Source organism: Colius striatus, chromosome 20, assembly GCF_028858725.1.
Source record: "Colius striatus isolate bColStr4 chromosome 20, bColStr4.1.hap1, whole genome shotgun sequence".
NCBI classification, from domain to species: Eukaryota; Metazoa; Chordata; class Aves; order Coliiformes; family Coliidae; genus Colius; species Colius striatus.
Genome location: NC_084778.1, coordinates 2,000,600 through 2,009,055, shown reverse-complemented (window position 1 = coordinate 2,009,055; position 8,456 = coordinate 2,000,600).

The window sequence follows — 8,456 nt, the reverse complement described above, 5'->3', positions numbered from 1 at the left end:
CAAAGAAGGCCAAAAATCCCCCCATCAGCACCTCCCTTTGTGTCCTCCAAAGTGGGGAGGTTGCTAAGTGACAGCATCTCTGCTCACACTCACTCAGGGCGAGCTCTGAAAAGCAACAACGTGGCTATTTAAGGACATGAGGAGTCCTGTGTTGGAGCACAGAGCCAGGAGCTCTTGGTTTGAGAGCACTGGGGATGTTTTTCACTCAGACATTCCATTTGGGGGGGGGGATAACAGCTTTGGGAGGGGGGTTGTGGCTTTGTGTGCAGGCACATGCTGGGATGGGGATGGTGCTCAGGGACTCACACACACGTGGGGGGGGATTTTAGCCCAGGTTGTGACCATGAGGCTCAAGGACTCTGCTCCAGGCTCCCTGCCCTGTGCAGAGAAGCTCTGGACCTTGCTGCAGGGATATTTGCATGGAGCCCAGTGCCCTGGATCCTGTCCTAGGTGTGATGCTACAGAGCTGAACCCAGTTTTGCTTGTAACAGCCAAGACAAAAGAGCAAGGGGAGCTTGCTCAGACTTTTCCAAGCTTACTCCTGGCTTGGCTTTGCCCAGGCAAGTTTCCAAGGGGGTTGGATGGATCCTGGCTCCTGTATCCCACCAGTGACTCCAGTGCCTGTCACTGGTGACAGCCTGAACACTGTCAGCCTGCCATGCTGTCTCTCCTCCCTGCCCACCAGCTCCATTTCTCTCCTTCCCCTCTGCTGTTGTTGGGTTTGCTCTTCTGGGATCCCATTTAAACACCATTGATTTACCACAGAGGCCTCAATAAGCAATTTGGAGCAATTGAAGCTGTTATCTTGCTGCAGATCACATGGTGCTGGGAGCAGGGGGGGAGGAGAAAGAGGGAAGGTGAGGAAAAAGCAGCAAGACAAAGGGCTGGAGTTCTCCCAAGCAGCCTGGGTCTGTCCTGCATTGCAGCCCAGCTCCCTGAGCACTGGGCAGGTCAGGCACTGCTCTGCATGTTATGGTCCAGGGGAGTGAAAGAGGATCTTTGCTCCTTCTATTAGGATTTAACCCAGATTTACCAGCACATGAGCTTGGGCTGGGACCCAGCAGCTTTGCAAGGTGGGCAGCATGGCACCTGCAGAGCCTGTGGGACAAGGGACAGCCAAGGTGAGCCCTGAGGGTCAGAAATGGGGGAAAGAGCTGGATTTTGACTGGTAACAACCACACTGAGGGCCAGGGGCACTGTGGAAGGTGTAGCACAGCCCCTGTGCACCAGCTGTCAGGGCTCATTCAGCTTGGGTTCAAAGGTCTCTCTGTGCTGGGGAGGAACCCCTGAAGGTTGGCTGCCACCTCCCCTCCTGGCTGCCTTTGCCCTCCTGCACCTCCTGCCATGCTCTGCAGGAACACCACTGAGATTCTGGGGAGAGCAGGAGGGAAATCACAGCCTGCTCACAGGGGGAGGTTGCCATCAGTGAGCCTTGGAGCAAAACCTTCCCTGGGGCAAACAGCCATGGCAGAGGAGGATGGAGCATCCCAGCACCACAGGCTGGGGGCTGGAGCTTCCAGCAGTGGCTTTCCAGAAACTTCATAACACCCCCAGAAGTGAGCTCAGGTCTTGAGAGTAAGAAATGCCCCAGACCCAAAAGCACCAGGAGGGAAGGTTTGAAGAGATCTCTTTTTCAAGTACAGCCATTAGCTGGGAATCAAATCCTAAGAGCTCAGGGAAGCTGCCCCAGAGAGACTTTGCTTCCAGGCTAATGGATGGAGAGCTCTCTCCTGATCATAACCCAAGATGCAAAGCCTAAGCACAAAACCAGGTAATAGGCAGAGGAGCTGGCAAGTGTGTGCACTGCAGTGATTTGAGGCAAATTGGGAGCATTTTGAGTGTGGAGAGGAAGTAAAGCAGTTCTAAAGCAGCTACCTGAAACACAGTAATGACATGAGTGAGCTGCTGCAGGAGGGTGCTGGTGCCCTGGCTGCATTCACAGGCAGCCCAATGCCATCAGGCTGTGGTGGGAAGCACAAATGCTGTTTCCAGGTGAAATGGCAGTGAGTTGGTTGCTGGAAGCCCTGGCTTGTCTCTCTCACCCCTCCAGTGCTTCCCAAGCCCTGCATTTGTGCTTAGCACAGCTGAAGTGGAGATGAGCTGTGATGCTTCTCATGTAGGGGGTGTGTGACTTCACACCATGTGGCCCCAGGCAGCTGAGGGGACCCAGTCAAAAAGCCAGCCAGGTACCCCAAGAGAATATCTCAGCAAGTTATGAAGAGCCCCCAGAGTCCCTGTTTTGCCAGGGGAAAGAGAAGGGGTGGTGCTGTGAGGAGCCAGGGCAGGCAGCTTTCCCCACACTGCAGGACCTGCTGCTTCTCCATCCCTCTGAGAGCCTGGAGACCCCTCCAGAGGGGCTCATTTCCATGCCAGAGGGATTCATCCTGGCTTCAGGGATGTTCCTCCACCTTCCTTCTACCAAGCCCACCAGGACCCTGCTCCTGTAACCTCCCAGCTCCCTTCCAGCTTTCACTGCAAGTATTTTGGCATCTTTAGCTGTTGGCAGAGCTGAGCCAAGGCCAACAGAGACCTCCACACACTCAATATCTCCTCAGCTGTGCCAACAACAGATTTATTTGGGTGAGTTTTTCTTCTTCTCAGTTCTGGAGTGGTTCAGGGGGGGAAAAATCCCTTTCCAAAGCCATCATCTGTGCTCCTGCTCTGTTCCAGCCCCAATCCAAGGGGCTTGAGCTGATTTCCAGCTTTTCAAAGCAGGACAGAAGGGAATGCAATCAAGGGATGTGTCAAGGGGGAAGCAACTTCAGATCAAAAGGTGGAAGCAGCCTGTTGCAAGCCAAGCAAACGTGGCACAAGGACATGGGCTTAGTTTTGAATGTGGGTTTTCCCCCCCTCTGTCTTTTGTTTCTGCTGGAGTGGCTCAGTGTTTGGGGCAGGAGTGATCAGGCCAAGCAGGGACAAAGCTGAGGGACTCAGAGCAAACAGCCCATCGCTCCTGGAACAGCCCAGGTGATGTTTCCCCATCCTCCAGCAGCTCCTGCCTGCAAGGGCTGTCCTGGGAAGCTGCAGGCACACAGCAGGCTGGGTTGCTAATGCAAAGCCTCACTGGAGAAGGGGAGTGGGCAGGGTGACACTTGCCCATCTCCCACTCTGAGGAGCTTTCACTTGGGCACCTCTCAGCCCCTCACAGCTCCAGAGCAGGTTTGTGCATCACCCTTTAGCAGCAGTCATCAATGGGGAGTGATGAGGAGCCTTCTGAGCAGCTGGGACAAAGGACCCCAGGGCAGGTCTCTCTCCCACCATCACCTCTGCCTGAGCTTGTGTTTTAGGGGGGTTATTGGTGTGGGTTTTTTCCCCCCCTGGCTATTCACAGCATTTGCTGAGGTTAACCCTGAGAAACAGGGATGTTGGGCAGGTGCCTGCAGGCATCTGAGATGGGGAGAGCTGCTTTAGGGGGCTGCTCTGATTCCCCATGGAGCTGCCTCTGCTTTTAGATGGTTCTGAAGCTCCTGGTCAGTGCCCAGAGTGGCTGTGAGGAACTCAGATCAATACTGGGGATGGGCAATGGGTGAAGAAGCAGCACAGCCCTTAGCAGCCTCTGGAGGATCCATGGTGGGACTCAGACCAGCTCATGGCTCTTGCAGAGGTGCTGATGGGTGCAGGTTAGAGTCAGCTCTCACTGGGTGCTCCTCATGTCTCCAGGCTCACCTCCCTCAAGCTCCCTGCAGGACCCCAGCTCTAGAAACCAGCAGCTGGGTTACATCAGTCATTAAACAGCATTTTCCCCCCCCTCCTCCATTACAGCTACAGCTCAGAGAAGCCTCCTCTGTCCCTGAGTAGCCCCAGGACCATCTGACAGCACAATGTGAGTAGCAACTGTTCCTCATCTTGTCCAAGTGTGAGTGTGGGAGGGCTGGGAAAGGTGCTGTCTCCACATCCCCCCACCCACCCCAGGGCAGGGAGATGTTTATTCATGTGCTCAGCAGGGTCCTGCCAGCCCAAATGGATATCAATGCTGAAACAGAAAGGAGTGGGCTCCCAGGAGCAGGCAACATTAGTTCCATGGCATTGATCAGTGCAGAGCTTTTGCTGGCTCAGCAGTTTGAACCCCTGCTTTTCATCAGCAGAGTGCTTAACCCTTGCCTAATTGGATTTGCTGGCATCAGTGTGATCTCTGCTGCCTCCAATTACTCTTTGCATGGCCCTGCCTGGGCACCCACCACTTTGTACAGGGGACAGGGAGCCAAAAGACCTGACCCCTCCCCTGGGCTAAAGCATCTCAGTGTGTTGGGCCATCAGCTCAGTGATCAATGAGGGGGACACAGCTGGGGCTGGGGGGAAGCTTGGGCTGAGGAAGGGTTGTGTTTGCTCCAGGGTGGGTCAAGTTTTAACTGTCCTAAAGAGCATCTTGCAAAAGAATTAGACCCTGTAAATCCAGGGAGAGGGTGAAAATCAGCTGTGATTAATTACCTAGCAGAGTAATTTATTAATTACTGAGACTACAGCCCTGAGCCTGCGAGTCACAGGCTCCCCAGCAGAGTGAGGATGTGGCAGTGCTGAGGTAAACTGAGGCACGGGTGGGTGAAGCCTTGTTGCAGGGACACACCATCTCCAGTCTCACCTTCCCAGTTGCATCCCAGTTTAAGCCACTTTTCCCTCCAGGCTGAGCAGGTTTCACACAGAATAACACAATCACAGGATCCCAGCTGCTGGGGGGCTGGAAGAGACCCCCCAGAGCTGCTCCAGCCCCTGCTCCAGCAGCTTCCCCTGCTCAGGGGGCACAGGAACGTGGCCAGGGGTGGTTTCTCCCACCACACAGCCCCCCATCCTGCAGAGCTCTTTCTTGTCTGGATTCTCAATGAAGAAACAGAGCAACAACAGCAACAGAAGGTTCCTTTGCAGGGCAGGAGGATCTGTGGGGCCAGAGTCTGTGTTTGCCCTGGGCTGCCACCAGAACCTGCTCTGGTTTGGCCCCAGAGGTGTTGGAGGCTTCAGATCTGTCCCTCAAAAGCCAACTATTTGAAGGTATTTTCTTCCCATGGGGGCAAAAGGGTGGGACTTGGCCCTTTGTGGGCTCTCACAGCCTTGTTTTCAATCATGGCCAAGAGAAACCCCTTAATGGGACCCAATGCAGAGCCTCAGCAGCTGGGTAATTGGGTGCCACTTGCTGAGCTGTGTCATGGGAGGTCAGACAAGATGCTCTTTCGTGACCTTTAAATCCACAAAGTAATGAAATTGGGGCCTTTCTTTGGCAGGGATGCCCAGCAGCATCTGCAGCCTGCCCTGCCTGGGATGGCTGGGTTTAGCAAAAGCCCAGCTGGCTGCTCATTGCACCCCAGAGCAGGGAGTGATCCCTTCTCATTGCTGTGGGTGAGGCTTCCTCACCTGCTCCAGCTCTCCATCAGCCCTCTGCTGCAGGCTGGAGGTGTCCTGGGGGGACACAGATCTGGCCCCACAGATGCCTGGGCCAGCCCAGCAGCCCTGCCCTGGGAGCCTGTGGTGGGCAAAAGCTCCTTGGTTGTGAGCTGTGGGAAATGATCCCCCTGCAGGGCTGAGGCAGTGGGATGAGAAGGAGCATTTTGCCTTATGGGAAGAGGAGAAGCTTCTTTAAAATGCAAAGGCCTTGCAAAAGCAAGGATCTGCCTCTCCTGATGCCACCTTGAGAGTGTCTTTGGGCCTTGGATGAGCCTGGGGGAGCTGGAGCTCAGCTCTCTGTGCCAAACGTGGGTCCTGGTGCTGTGGCCAGCGTGGGGAGCACCCACCCCATGGGGCTCCATCCCTGAGCTCCACCATCCCCTCAGCCTCAGAGCTTTGGCTTTGTTTGCAGGGACCCTCTGGCTGTGCAGCAGTTGCATGTTGGCAGCTGGGACAGAGCATCCCACATCTCCTCAGCCCCAGCCTTGGGGAGAGACACTTGGGGGCACAACTGGGGAAACTGAGGCACTCCTGGGAACTCAGACCAGCTCTGCTGACCCAGCTGTTGTCCAAGGGTTACAAACCATCTCTGGAGCTGAGGATTTCAAATGGCAGTTCCTGGGAAGGGCAGAGAAAGCCCAGAAAGGCTCTGGAGTTGCTGGTGGCCAAGGGACTGTCCTGGAGAGCACCAAAAGGTGCCAGCAAGCCCCCTGGCCAGGCTCTGGACCCTGAAAACATAAGGAAAAGCTACTTTACTGTGAGATGAGGGAGCCCTGGCCCAGGCTGCCCAGGGAGGGTGTGGAGGCTCCTCAGGAGGTTTCCAACCCCCCCTGGACACGTTCCTGTGCCCCCTGAGCCAGGGGAAGCTGCTGGAGCAGGGGCTGGGGCTGGATGAGCTCTGCAGGGCCCTTCCAGCCCTCACCATGCTGGGATGCTGTGAAATTCAGTTGAATGGCAGGATCCCAAACCCTTGTGGAACCTCCCTGGTGCTCCTGAGTGTTTTGGGGATCTGCAGCCTGCTCCCCTCCCTGGGGCTGGGGGGGTCAGATTCAGCTCCAGCTGCCCTGCAGAAGAGAACATCCCTCTTTCCCCAGGAGAGTTTATCTTTGCTGAGCCAGGCAAAGAACAAAATGCTACTGAGAGCCCCCAGAAATAATGGTGCAATTACCAAAGTAATTATCCTGCCTGCTGTGCAAATCCTGCCCAGTTAATGTCAACAGGGAGAGGGGGGAGCAGCACCTTAATTAAACTTCTCCTGGCCAGTCAGAGATGGCTGCAGAGAGGCTGCTGCTACTCTGGGTGCTCCCACAAGAGAGATCTGCTGCTGGTGGAGCATTTCCCTCCATCCCCTGTGATGTGGGGCAGCTCCACAGTGGCATCGTGGGGCAAGGCTGGGGCAAAGCAATCAGAGCCTCCAGTGGCCCTGGGTTTTGGGGCCTGTGTCTGAAATGTCAGGGGCAGAGGGTGGGGATGTGGCTGGAGACAAGGGGAGCACAAGAGAAATGTGCTGAGGTGGGATTTGGGGGGTGGTTCCTGAGAGCTGCTGTTGGTTGTTACCAAAGCACCAGAAAGTGATGGGGAGGTGGATGGAGGAGAAGGGGAGTGGGGGAGCCTGGGGCATAGCTGGGGCTGACACCAGCAGAGGAAAAGAACCACTTTTCACCCTGCTCTGTGTTGCATTGAAGGGTTTGGGTGCTTGGGGGAGCACACCCTCTTCTTTTAAGGCAGCATCATGAGGACCAAGCATCTCTGTGGGAGCTGGGGGGGGACATGGGGGTGCTGGGGTGCCCATCCCCAGCTCTGCCTCCTCCTCACAGGTGGTTTGTGCAGCCTCACAAGCCTGCATTAAAATGCAAATGTGTCCCTGTCTGCTGGGAGCAGATAGTGAAATGCTCAACGGGAAAGAGGCAGCAGAGAATAAACAGAGGGCAGAGGGAGAGAGGGGAGGGAGCTGGAACAGAGGCTGCTGCTTCATTGTTTTACCTCTTTTTTCCCTCCAGTGAGATCTGGCTGTAGGGGGGGAGGGTTATTTAATGGGATCTGAAGCAATAAAGGGGGGAAGGTGCTGCTTTGGGACTAGCTGGCTGCTGGTGGCCTGTCCTGGGGGATGTCCCCAGCTGGTTTTATTCCATGGTCATTGCTGATGGGGGGGATGAAATGACGGCACTGGGAGGGAAGAGGAAGAGCTGGGGAAGGGACAAGGCACTGTCAGACTCCACAGGAGCCTTCACAGTGTTCCTGTTTGCCTGGGCTTTGTCCCCAGTGTTGTGCCCACTGCTTTCTGTTGCCTCTGCTGCTGAGCTTCAGGGCAGTAGGAGTTCAAGTGTTGGTGAGTGCTTTTGCTCCTGCTGCCTGGGCTATTGGGTGGGTTTTGAGAAGTGGGGTGATGGGGATTGCTCAGGGCTAGGAGTGTGTGTGTATTTATATGTGTCTGTGTGCACACACACGTCCCTTTGCACCTGGCAAAGCCCTTTCAGAGGGAGCTGCACACATGCAGCTTTAAACACACATAGAAATGGCCCTGTGCATGCACACTGCCATGAGCTGGGCAGGTACTCGCTGTGTAACTCAGAGCTACATCCATATGGATGAGCTGCAAGCATATGCATACTTACAGCTCAATAAATAGATGGCTGTGTGGCTGCAGAGAAGGGTTTGCTCTCTTTGCTCTCTCAAAGTTGGCCAGGTAGCAATAGCTGCTGGTGGGACATGAGCTGGGAGAGGGGGAGTGTGCACAAGAGCATCATCAACCCCCCCAAACAGCTCAGGCTGCCCAGCTCCGTGGGTGTTGCCTTCCCAAAGGCTCTGAGGCAGCTCCATCAGCTGAAATGGGAAGTGATGGGCTGGCAAAGCACCGCTGGGCTTTGGTGCCAGAGCTTGGGTCTGGTGAGGAGCAGGCAGAGAGAGTGAGCAGCCAGCCCTGCCAGGGGAAAGGTGGGGCAAAAGCTGGCAGAGCTGCAGCTCTGGGGACATTCCCCTGCCACTGTGCCTTGCCCCTGACCTCTGAGGGTCTGTGTCACCCTCCCCTGCCACCTCTTACCTTGGCAGCCCCCAGGACACGCTCATGGACCAAGAGTCAGGTG